This window comes from Benincasa hispida, chromosome 9 (assembly GCF_027475165.1).
Source record: "Benincasa hispida cultivar pf3 chromosome 9, pf3_genome.v1.1, whole genome shotgun sequence".
Lineage (NCBI taxonomy): Eukaryota > Viridiplantae > Streptophyta > Magnoliopsida > Cucurbitales > Cucurbitaceae > Benincasa > Benincasa hispida.
This window is the reverse complement of record NC_143486.1, coordinates 43940285-43953727: the sequence shown is the minus strand read 5'-3', so window position 1 is coordinate 43953727 and position 13443 is coordinate 43940285. Positions and strand designations below refer to the sequence as shown.

Sequence of the window (13443 nt, the reverse complement as noted above, 5' to 3'; positions counted from 1 at the left end):
CAGCCAATTGAACTGAATTTTGTTAAAAAGTTCCATGCAATCAGATTGCTTCTCCATTTGACACTAAAACAAGTTGAATTTGAGTGGGAATTGAATGTATAAAGTGGGAAAAACCCACTAAATTGGGGGTTTTTCAAATTTTTAAATTTAAATCCAATTTTCTTTAATTAAGTTTTTAGAAAATTTAAATTAAAACTAAAATTTAATTTAATATTTGAATTTCTAAAAATTTAAATTTCTAAATTTAAATAAAATTAATTCAAATAATTAAATTTAAATAAACTTAATTTAAATAACTAATTAAAATAATTTAATATCCAATATTAAATTAATAAAACACCAAGTCCACTATCATAAATCTCTATTCATGTAATTAATATTTAAATCAAATCTAAATATTATCTAATTCTCGAATTTTGTTTAATTCATTAATTAAATGTGTAATTATATCGTATATAATTACTGAATCCCTCAATTTGAATTTGAACGTTCCAAATTCTCTCATCACGCTATTCTAAGATTTAATCTATTTGTGAGCTAGTAGGGGGACCTAATGGACTTATGGATCATGGGCTTCAACAATAAGAGATTAACTAGTTAAACTCGTTAACCCGAATTAACCAACATTCGTTAACTACCGAGTCTCCACTAAAGCCTAGTAGTTGCGCTCCGCTCACTGTAAATATATTTGTATCTACTCGATATAATCATAATCGGTAAGTCAACCTTTCACAGGTTATTCATAATAACGACTGGGTCAAAAAGCTATTTTATCCCCGACATTATATCTCGTTCCTTAAGTCTCGTTGAACCTCTAATGAATAATTGGTTTGTGATCCAATCACTAAAACGAGTCCCTCTCTGGTCAATGAGAGGATGGGGCCCCATGTTCAAGACTCAAAATCAAAACTTAAGAGAACAACCTCTCTACTATCTCTAAAAGTGGATAGGAGTGAATTTCTTCTTGCAACCTATGTCCCCAACTATCTATCCGGTCTTACCTAGGGTTGACAACGGGGTCAGGGCGGGGGAATCTCCATCCCCATCCCCGAGGGGGTATTTCCCCCTTTTTTTAATATATATATATATATATATTAAAAAGAATTAACTAGGGACGGGGTTGGAGACGAGGACGAGGTGGGGATACCTTCCCCGTCCCTAACTAGGGACCCAGTTATAATCCCTGGTTTGACCTCCATCCCTGGTCGAGGCGGGGACCCGACTCCGCAAGGATTTTTGCCAACCCTAGTCTTACCCCTAAAATAGAAGGCTTATTGAGCCGACGTTGTTGAGCCAACCCACATCCCCATGCAAATCTAAGTATAATCTCAAATAAATTAGGGTTCATAGTTAGCTTAGGATTAAGGTTATCTAGGTCATCGCTTTAAAATAGTCAGTCTTAAACAGTAAACAATGTTATAAAGTAAGAGTAACTTACTTCTTGGTCCGATCTCATACAAACTCTTTACATAAGACGCCCCCACTCGCATGTCTCCACATGAACGAATCAAAATCACTTCATTTGTAGCACTTTACAACAATTGCAACATCTACAAAGTGGGCTGCATTCGATAGTGTCTCCGAAATAAGGGCACAACTTTATCCATATACTATAGACCATTCTGGCTATTTAATCGAACTCGACCCATTCTTATGTCTCCACATAAAGTTCAAGTACTCATGTAATAGCCATGGATCTTAGTTTATTAGATTTAGGTTATTTGTAAAATGAAATGAGTAATTCATGCATTCAATAACAACTTTATTGAATTACACTTCAATAACATCTATATTGATTAACAGAATAAGTTTATTATTTACAAACCACGAGTTTTAGAACATAAAACCAACAAATTCTCACTTGGACTAAAACTCCACTTGTAAATCACATATGTATACATAATGTTGAATTTTTGAGTTTTTAGAGAGAAATACAACAAACTAGGGCATCACATACCCATAGTTTGCCTTTACTGAGTATCATATACCTATGGGTTTTTCTCCATGTTGCCCTATATTATACAAAACATAATCCTAAACTCACTAGGTGACCCTCAAACACTTTAACCGAGAGGACCTCTGTAAACACATCAGTATACGATATACTTCTAATTAATTAACAAATAGGGAATGCATCTTATAACCTCAACTTCTTGATTCTTGACGCCATCACCAACTATTGGTGACTAGAGTTTCTACTAAACCCATGTTATGGCTAGGATGTCACACAACCCTTCTACTACATCGAGGCACTCTCAACTCTTTGAGAAAGATGCATCTTACCAGTCTTAACAAATCTTGTTTCATGGTCAACTTAATCAAAAACTCTTGTTGATTTTCTATAACTACTATGGAAACTTGATACAATATTTTATGATCTCTCATGTATACTTAGTCAATTAAAGTAACATTTGTCGATACAAATACTTAATTTTCTTATGGGTTGAACAAGTATACTATTTTTGGATAGCCTATGGATAGGCATACTATTTTGAATGATGTTCCAATTCCTTAGGGTTTGACACCAACAAATGTGCTGGTTTTTCCTAAATTCTGAAATATGTAAACATCCTTTACTTGTCATAAACACTTTTAATGGAATGATGTTCAAAATAGTATAACAATCATTACTATATACTCCTAAAACAATTTAGGCAATTGAGCATAACTCATCTTTCAACCGAACCATGTCTAACAAGGTTCTATTTTTCTTCCCGATACACCGTTCTGCTAAGGCGCCAGGTGTAGAGAGTTGTGACTAGATTCCCTGTTCTATTAAATAGTCCTGGAAATCTCAAATTTTATGTACTCTCCACCTCGATATGATCGAAGTGTCTTAATTGTTTTACCTAACAAGTTTTCATATACCTTGAACTTTTTAAGTGTTTTAAACTTATGATCAAGTTAGGTAAATGTAACAGTACTTTGACATTCATCGAACCATATAGGTCTGAATGTGCAAACCCTAAGGGTTCTTTGGCTCTAAGACCTTTTATTATAAAAGATCTTTTGGTCATCTTATCTTCAAAACAAGACACATATAGTGTTAAAAGGTTGTCTTCTAACTAATTTAGATGACCACTTTTAGCCATTTTCTTAATCCTATTAAGACTTATTTGATCAAATTTTAATTCCCAAAGATAAGTACTTGAAGAAACCTATGCCTTTTGTTTTTCAACCGTGCTAAATATCTAAATGTTTGAAATGGCCTTCGCTTTGTTCAGTTATAATATAGAAGTTGTTTCATAGTAGAACATATAAAAATACTTCTTTTGCTAATGAACACTTCATTTATGTCAAAATGATACTTTTAAACAATTGTTCTTATAAATGATAGATATAAAACTTTTCAGTTCATAAACAAGAACTACATTATCTAATATAATGGATTTATCTTTTGATAACAACTTCGGGAACTCCCACTAATTTTTCTAAGATAGCCTCCTTTGTTGACAACCATAAGAGTTATCTCTTCTTCTGCAAGCATTCTTTAGAAACTAATTTCTTGTTTTTTCTTTTTTCGTTTTCTTTTCTACAAGGTACTTCGGGCAGTTTCTATTCCAGTTCCCGTCTTCGTTGTAGTAGAAATACTTTCCTTTGTCTGCAACTTTAGCCTTACCTTTGCGGTCAGTAGGAGCCTTTCTTTTCCCCTTACACTTTTTCATCTGAACACTTTTGTTCTTGGAAGAAGAAGAATCAGACTTTATCTTAGATGACGATCATCTTTTGTCTGCAATGAAAACATTTACTGTCATACCCCACTCCAGATTACCCTCTTAACCTGGATGGAGTGGTGATTGCAGCAGTTACCAACCCTTTTGCCGGCACTTATTGCCTATCTAACCTATTAAGTTTTCTCAAACCTTGAATACATACATTTCATTAATATACTAAACAAATTAACTCAGAACCTAATACATTTACATTACAGGGTTTCATAGCATTATTCATACATGCATATTACAACTTATTGAGCCCCATCTAAAATACTAGTCCTTATCTGATAGACATAAGTGTACTAACTAATACAGGTCTTCAATTAAGCTTCCTTTAGCCTAACTCTTTGAGTGGCAGAGCAGCAGCAGAGAAGTCTTTTGGGAACTGATCGCTACCTGAAAGGAAAACATTTGAAAACATGAGCTAGAATGCCCAGTGAGTGACTAATATTTAAAGCATAACTTTCGTACATAAATTTTGATATTAAAACTGAAAGCTTTAACTGAAAACATAAACTTGGCAACTATTATTCATGTCATCATCATTAACATCACATAGCACTTTTTCATGCTTTGCTGGACTATGTCTTAGTCTATTAGTCTAGAGTGGCTCTTTTGCTCACTCTTTATCATTCTTTACTACATTACTACTTAACTGGGAAGGAACCCTTTTGTTCACTTCCTAAAAACATAATTTCAACCTTAGTTGAGAGAGAACCTTTACTCAATTCCTCAACATCAATCCGTAGCTAGTGTGGAGTGATCTCAACACTACCAATGACAACTTTTCTTTCGTGTGATTCTAGTTTAAGTATCGTCATACCTTAGGTACTACTGCTCAAATATCTTCTTCGTGTCCTTCAGTATTGAGCTATTCAAATTCTAAGACAAAGCTTCAGTATCTTCTCATCTAGTCCTTCAGTACTAAGCTATTCAAATCTAAGACTGAGCTTCAGTACCTTCTCATCTAGTCCTTCAGTACTGAGCTATTCATACTGAACTTGCATATTTTTATCTCTTAGTGACTTAGTTGCCTCAAAGTATTCTATACTAACGCATCCTCATGTTCATTGAAAAGCATAGTATAAACATAACATTAATGTGAGATGCGTTGCTTGGTAACTATTTAAGAATAGTTATCATAAATAGCTTTCAGTAAACATGCATTACTAGACATTCATAAGCATTAGCAATTTACTTAAAACATTTAAAGCATTTAGAGTCACTCACAGTCTTGGCAATCCTCTTCATGTAAATGCTCACAGTGCATTGAACACTTAGCCAAATTCTTAGGCCTTAACTTGACTAAGCAACAACTTCATTACCATGCATCCATGCCTTGCTTTAGGCGTTCAAGCCTCCTATGCGACCATGCTTTCAGCCCACGCCTACTGTCCATCACATGGCTCATCACATAGCAACCTTTGCACCCATTGTTTAGCTCATGCGCCCATCTCATGGCATATTAATGCATGCCCCATGCGTTCGTCTGGTCGCGCCCATGGACAATCACATAGCAACCTTACCTTAATACCCTGTGCTCCTGCCTGTAGGATCCAATGCCCACACAGCACTTGTGCTTACGGCTTCAATATGCGTTGCATGGTCTAATGCTTCTTAGCGCGTCCTTGCATCAATTCAGCCTCCAACGCATGCGCTCAACATCATCGTTAAGCCCTTAAAGCTGCTTGCTTGTTTAACCTAAGCAGCTGCCTGCTTGTTCAAGATTCCAAATTTAACTTACAATTTTAATAACCAATTTTTCAGGCCTTTTCTCACATAATTTCCTTCTACAAACATTCCCTAAAATGTCTAGCAAGCTTAACTTAAAATTTCAGCAAAGAATTTCTTATAGTTGAGCTGAAATCCTCAGATCATCAAGATTGGCCCAACTTACCCAAGAATTCAACCTTCAGACGGATTCTTCATTCTCTAGATCGATTTCGCTAGAATCTCCTTCCGGCATTTCAACCTCAAAACTAGACATACTGAGGGTTTGAACGGCTCTAGAATTACTTCATTGCACGAACGAATTTCTCAAACCCTTTCTTTGAAATCAAGCTTCTTTTTTAAACTAACAGCTGTATGTTCTCCTTTTAACATCAAGTTGCCACCTCATCCTTAAAGGATAATATCAAATCTGAGTATGACAACTAGCTTAGCTGATCATTCACTAAGATGATCCTTCCTCTTGGTTATCGATGCAAGGGTCAGCTTCTAAGCCAATGCTTTCAACCATATGGCTGCATGCCTCATCCACACAATGCATAGCCTAATCTGGCTAACGCATAGCTCCCTTAGAGGCTATGTTGACTAGTTCAGTTGAGCTCGACAACGCTCCTTGCGGTCTATTTTTTAGCTCGTCCACAATTTGTCCTAGTTGAATTTCGAGATTTCGAATGGATGTTGCTTGATTCTGAAGCACTGATTCGTTTTTCTCAATGTACCGCTTCAATAAGCTCTCTAAGGGCGAAGATTGCGGTGTTTGCAAGTTGCTAGCTTGACTATGCGTTGGACCGTTGTTTTGCGGGAAAAATTCGAGTGGCCCTCCTTTTTGCACCACTGGTTGAAAGCTTTGTTGTTGATTTTTCACGCAAAATTTGGGCACTCGGGGTGGTACGTATCGGAATAGGGATTATTCTTTATGAAGCATACTGACGCGGGTTTACTGGGCATTCTTTTATCGAATGAACATCTCCATAGATGACACAACTTGCGGTCGTTTGAGCAATTGCGCTGACCTGCCCTTTCTTCACTCCCATGCTATTAATTGCGATGCCTTGTATCAAACTCATCATCGCAGTCATTTGATTCTGTAGGGATGTGATGGCCCCATTGTTTGCGTTACTATCTTTAATTCTTAATCTTTGATCACTTTCCCACCAATCCTCGTGATTTTTGAAAATGCAATCAAGTATACTCTTGGCCTTTCATATATTTTGTCTAGCAGACCACCAGCTGTTATCGCACTAGCAGCAGTTTACGAAGCAGGGTTCAGTCCTTGGTAAAAAATCTCCATTTGCAGGTAGTCTGATAAGCCATTATGTGGGCAGTCTCTTACCAGCCGCTTAAACGTCGCCCAAGCATCGCTGAGTGATTCGTCATCTTCTTGTTCACAATTTGTTATTAATTTCCTTCTCCTGGCATTCTCGGTTGGTGGGAAATACTTCTTCATAAGCTTTTTGATGACTTATTCCCACGAGGTTATCTCTCCCGGTTTGAGAGAATATGCTCATTTCTTGCCTGATCATAGAAAGAAAATGGAAACAGAGTTAGACGAACTTCTTTGGTAGAGATATTCGGGAATACAAAAGTGTTTCAGATTTCTATGAAGCTCCAGAGGTGGGCGTGCGTCTTTGCCACGCCTCCCTCCAAACTGACCTGCAACCTGGATCATCTGCAACATTACCGGCTTCATTTCAAACCTCTATCCATCTAATGCTGGCCTCATGATTTATGGAGAGAAATCATAGAGGTTGGGCGACGCATAGTCCCGAATGGGTCTATTGTGGTCATTCGCCAGAAGGATGGGGTTGGCCATTATATTGTTTGCGTTTGTGGCCCTTTCTTCCGGTTGTTCCGCTATTCTTGGGGTTCTCTCTTGTTGTTGGTGGTTTGTCTCTTATTCTGCGTCAAAATGTTCTCTCAATCTCCAGGCCGTAATTTGTCAGAGATTGAGAGCTGCAAAAAAATCAGAAAAATTACCGTTAGCACACTGATTTACCGAAGTCCCCGACCACGGCGCCAAAAACTTGATGCGTTATTTTATGAGGTGGAGATATGGAATGAAATGCAGTGATGGAATTGCGTTGAGCAACAAGTTTTCTCAGTGGAATCCAAGTATAAACCCCACTGAGCTGGTAAGTCTAGGGTCGAACTCAGGGACTTGGGAAAACGGTATGCGATGGTAATTTTCAGAAAGACTTTGCGGTAACCGGTAACTCAAATAGTTAATTGGTTTGTTGTTTGCGGTAATAAAAATAAACAAATGCGGCGGAGTTTCGAAAGGAGTTGATAAAGCAGAAGATGCGATGAGTATACGGTGAACGGGTTGAAAAGGGTTTGGCTAACACTTCCTAGGATGCGTTCATGCTATGCGACCATGCAACACACATACAATAGTAAACCATCTCTCGATGCGAATGCTACGACTTCTAATGCTAGAACACATGCGATATATGCGATAAGTCTATAAGACCTACACATAAGCCTCTATTCTTATCCATGCGATGACAAAATGACACACACACAAATAAGGCGACCACATAATATCATAATCTATCTCTAGGGTGCATGCGATACAAGTTGGCAAATAGAGCTTATCTCTAAGTCCCTATCTCTTGTATATGCATATCTAATCTTGCTCTCTCGAGTCTAGATTCTAACCTACCTCTCTCAAGTCTTAGGTTCTTTCTTCATACTCTCTCGCAAGTAGCTCTAAAGTGATGTGGGGCACAACATAAAACAAGATAATCGCATGCGATGAAGATCCTAGGTCATGTTAGCTTAGTTCTTCTCAACCCATTCGATAAGTTTAGCTACTCATGCATGCTAAGAGAGTGAACAGATGTAGAATAAGAACTTCCATCATATAAATATAAAGTTGAAATACACATTAACAATGTAAGAAGAGAATAAAGAGCCTGGTAGCAATCTCTTGCTTCCCAGGCTTTTACACTGTCTTTTCTACTCTTGTTCAAAAGATAGTCTCGCTCTCGCAAAAGTCGACCTGCTCTCTGCATTCTATGCCTCCTGGTTCTCTCTCGAGTTGCCCTGAGTGATCTTCCGGCGTCTCTTTCCTTCTCTCGCTCTGCCTTAAAATAAAAAGGAAAATATGGACAAGGCTATTCTAACTATTAAGAAAATTATCTAAGTATCTGAACTTGCTGAACTAGCTGAACCGAACCCCTTTTCTGAAAGATGCCTTCGGTATTTATAGAGCTTCAGGGTGAAAGGAGGTTTTTCTCTTATGATTGCACAGATGGGATAGCTTTAATTCTCTGATTGATGCGCCGAATATTTGTCACCGAAAAGCTGAGTGTATTGTTATCGTTAGCGGCTTGTCAATTTAATTCGGATTCGACCGTCATCAGCTTTCTTCCCATCATGATTAATTATGCTTTTCATCTAGATGCGCCGATCAAGTTACGTCGGCTCTATACGGCAATCCATCTTAAGCAGATGTTTGCGAGCACAAATCCCCGCAAAGCCTTGCGGTAATGCTGCACTCGACCATTAATTTCTTGTGATCGCGTTTTCCGCCCTGCGTTGACGCATATTCTGCATAAAAATATCAAAGCGAACTGTTCTTATGCGATGAACGCATGCGACCACAATGTTATGAACTTAATGCTTTTTGGACACAATCTAACATATTTTATCAATGCAAACCTTCATTGTTTAATAACTTAGCATTGTAATAACATGAATTTCTGTCCGTTATCACACACACAACCTCATGCGTCCACATTTCTCCATCAACGCATGCCTACACTTGGCTTCCATACTTAGTCAAATTTTCACTTGTTATACTATCTAAACTCACTCATGACTAAGTATTTCTAACACTTAGAATTTTCTTCCTCCATCTTCCTACTTTCTTTACCTTCTTTCATAACTTTACTTAACACGCTTGTTACTCACTCATGTAGGAAAAATGGAGTACAGGGTTTACACTTACCTCTGCTTTCTATCTCTTAGTTTTTGAGAGGTATTAATAAGTCTATAACTCATTTAGAAGAGTGGTCAAGTTATATTCTATCTTGTTCATCATTGCATTTGTGCGAAATTGTAAGAAGCTCTTCATAAGAGATTCTAGAATAAAAAAGACCTGAATTTTCTCGTCTATGACAGCTCCATTTACTTCTGCCACGTTGAAATGGATCATCATGTCCAGGACATATTCTCTAACAAAGCCCCCTTCTTTCATACGACGGTTATAAATGTACTTGATGGCATCATGTCTAAGGGAGAAGTACGATTGTCCAAACCATTGGGGTTGATGCTCTAAATCTCGTAGGGTCTTATAATTTATAATTGTAATGTACAAACATTTTATTTATGTAATAAAATATGTGTTGTTTTGTTTCAAAATTAGTTGCATTAACCACAAAGTAATAAACTAACATCCAAAGTTATCTTGTAGCTTAAACATGTATGTAGAGACATACGGGTGGATCATGTTTAAATGATAACCTAAATGGTTTGTAGTAGATGGATAAGGTTGGATACTTTATCCTGGTGATACTATGAGTATGGCCCACTTTATAGATGTTACAATTGTTATAAAGTGTTACACATGATTTGATCTTGATAATTCATGTGGAGACATGTGAGCGAGAATATTCTATACAATGGAGTTTGTATAAGATACGACCACGAAATGTTTAGTCTCATTATATAATGTCGTTCATAATAGAAACTTACATTTCACAAGGATGACCATAAGTAGCATGACCTGAATCCTGAGTAAGTTATGAACTCCTACCTATGAAGACCATCCTTTGATTTGTACGGGTGAGAGTGGTCAAATCGTCGACTCAACAAGCCTACCATTTTGGGGATTCGTCTGACTGAGGAACTGGGAACACAACTACATAAGAAAGAATTCACTCATTTCCCAATGTCGGAGCTTGAACAATGTGGCGCCACACCCTCTCCCATCTCGAGAAGGGTTTGATCATAATTGGACTATGATTTATTATTTGTTAGAAGGATCAGTGGTACTTAAGGAGTAAGATGTATCTACAGGAGCAAAACAATAATTTTGCCCTAGTTGTACTTATGAGCAATTTGTGAAGGGTCATCATACTATTGATTACTTATATCCAATGGATGCAGAAATATATCTGTAGTGCGAAAAGTGCGTCTGTCGGTCTTTAGTGGAGCGCCCGACAGTTAATGGATGGTGAATAATTAAAGAGTTTAATTAATTATTCACGTACCATTAGAGCTTCAAGCTACAGGTCTATAAGGTCTCCTCGGTAGCTCAACGGGATTAAATGAGCAATAAGTTTTTGGATTAATTTAAATTAATTGAGGGAATTAATTATATATGATATAATTAATTAAATTTTAAATTATATGTGATATAATTACTATAATGTATTTGATACATTATAATATTAACTATTCATGAGAGGAAATAAATATTTAAATATGATTCAAATATTATTTTTATGAATTGGATTCATATTGTTAAATTTAATGTAAATCTGATTTATATTAAATGTCATTAGTGAGAGAAAAGAAACTATAAGTTATATTGTATAAGATACAATATGAAAACTATAGATTATATGTTATATTTGATATAACATATAGTTTAATATATATTATATGATAAGGTGGTAGTCATATTAATATATATTAAATTAATTGATTAATTATATATTTATTTATTTTTAAATTAATTAATGGGAGGGAGTTGTAACTCCTTTCTCCCCCTCCCCCAACTTTTCTCTCCATTTCATGTAAGTGGGAAAAGATGATTTTCTTCTTCTTTTTGATCATCCTACAAAAACAAAGAGTAGTTCTGTGAGTGAGAAAAGGAAAAATTCATTGTTCGTCTCTTCCTTTCAATTCTCCCTTCCTTCGCCAAAATCACCAGAGCACCACACACTCTTGGATTCTCACCTGAGATTATCGAGATTGCGTACTTCGTAGTGTCCGATTGGAGATCAGGGTTTCAAATTGAAGAAACATCTTCAAAGGTAAAAGTTTTTGAAACCAAAATTTATTTTTCTGCAATTTCATATTATATACATGTTGTATTGTTTGAATTAAATGTATAATTATTTTTTTTCGTAAAATCGAATTTTGTAAAGTTGGATTTGGGACGATCCGTTGCTTCCGCTCAAGGACCCTTCGATGGGATCCTTCACAAACATCCCCTGCAGAGATTCCATAATCTTTTTTGTGGTATGCATGCTATCAGGTGTTTCTTCGCCAAAACATCAGATATACTGGTAAGAATATAGGCTCGGGCTTTTTCATTTGCCCTTGTCCACTTGTCATCTGCTTTTCAAATAGTTTGGTTTGCATTTGAGTCGGGGTTATGAGGACACTCCTCAGTTAAAACGAATCTCAGATCATTTATTACCAGTATTGTATTTAGGTTTTATTTCCATGTAGCGTAATTGTCCCCAATAAGTTTCTCAGAAGCCTGTAGCTATATTAATGAGCTAGTCATCTCTGAAAGTATAAACAAATTCTATTAATGAATTGCTTTTAAATCAAATCATGTTTTAGCAAAGTAACAATGTACCCAAATTTCATTATTTTATTTGTAACAATACTTTAGTGAGTCAGAATAGATGCTACCGAGGGGTAGTCAAATACTTCTTCACTCAAGCAAGACATTTTTTACTAAATACTAATTCCAGAATAACTCATATTATTCCTATAGTTATTTAGTAACCATTTTTGGTAAAAAAACTTACTAACACTTTGTAATTCTCATAAGTGTAACCCTCAATTTCCAGACCTCAGAGGTTGGCCCTAATGATGCTACTGAATTTGAGATTCAAGGTTGGGAATCGAACTAAGAAATCCTATCCACTTCTGGAGTTTAAGTTGATCTGAATCCCATGTTACAACCCACCGAGGGGATAGCCATCGTAAAATGACCAACCATCGTATATGTTGTTAATCTCCTATTGAAGTGTTCCATTTGTTTTGGGTAAATTTTTACTAAGGTTTTATCACAACCCCTTCCCAGATTACCCTTTTATTCTAGAAGAGGATATGATCGTGGTAGTTACTAGCCCTACTACCAGCACTCACCACCCAAGCCTTCTAATCTAAATACTAACTTATTCATCTGACTAGTAATATATGCAAACAACTAACCACTCTTAAGGTTCTACAAAGGTTACATAAATACATGCATACAGCCAAGACATTACTTTTATAGGAAAAAAAAATATTCACTGGTGGCCCAAACATTCTTATAGAAGCCCTAGTCCCTCACAAAACATGTGTACATAAACAGATCATCAACCTAAGTCTTTTGATAAGCCGAGTCTTTCGGTGGCAAGCAGCAGTAGGATCAACCTTGAGGAAACTGACTGCTACCTGAAAAAGGAAAACACAAAAATTTTATGAGTTAAAAGCTCAGTGAGTGACTATAAAATCGTAAAGCAATAAGCGTAGCATCACTATAAACATGAAAATATGCCAATGAGTAAACTCAAGCAAATGTCTCTACATGTTGCTGTAAACCATTCTCAAACATCATTAAACATTATTATTCCTAGTTGAGAACGAGCCTAAACGCTCTAGCTCCCAAATGTTTATTACCGACCAAGAGACCCATACTTCGATCTCTCATTTATAACTGCCTACGTGCACGTGGCCACACTAAGTACCATCATATTTTAGATACTTCCGCTCAGATACCTTCTCAAATTTGTCCTTCAGTATCGAGCTACTATGACATATGTCCTTTGGTATCAAATTGGCCAGATACCTTCTCAAATGTCCTTCGGTATCAAATTGGCTAGGTACCTTTTCAAATCTCCTTCGGTACCTAATTGGTTAGATACCTTCTCAACGTCCTTTGGTATCAAATATGTATTTTGTAACATCAACTTAAGTTCCATTGCCTAGTATTTACACAAGAGTTGTTCCATTGTCACTCATTTACACAAGAACTCATTCTCTCATAACCTTCCTCTAGGAAGCATATATCAAAATCAGAACATAGCTTTTGTAATGGTTACACGGT

General features: G+C 36.4%; 1 long non-coding RNA gene across 1 annotated transcript in view; it reads left to right on the top strand.

The window, feature by feature from the left end:
* The window catches only part of LOC120087297 (uncharacterized), a 47553-nt gene that overhangs the window by 18918 nt on the left and 15192 nt on the right, over window positions 1–13443 (top strand). The window lies entirely within an intron of this gene.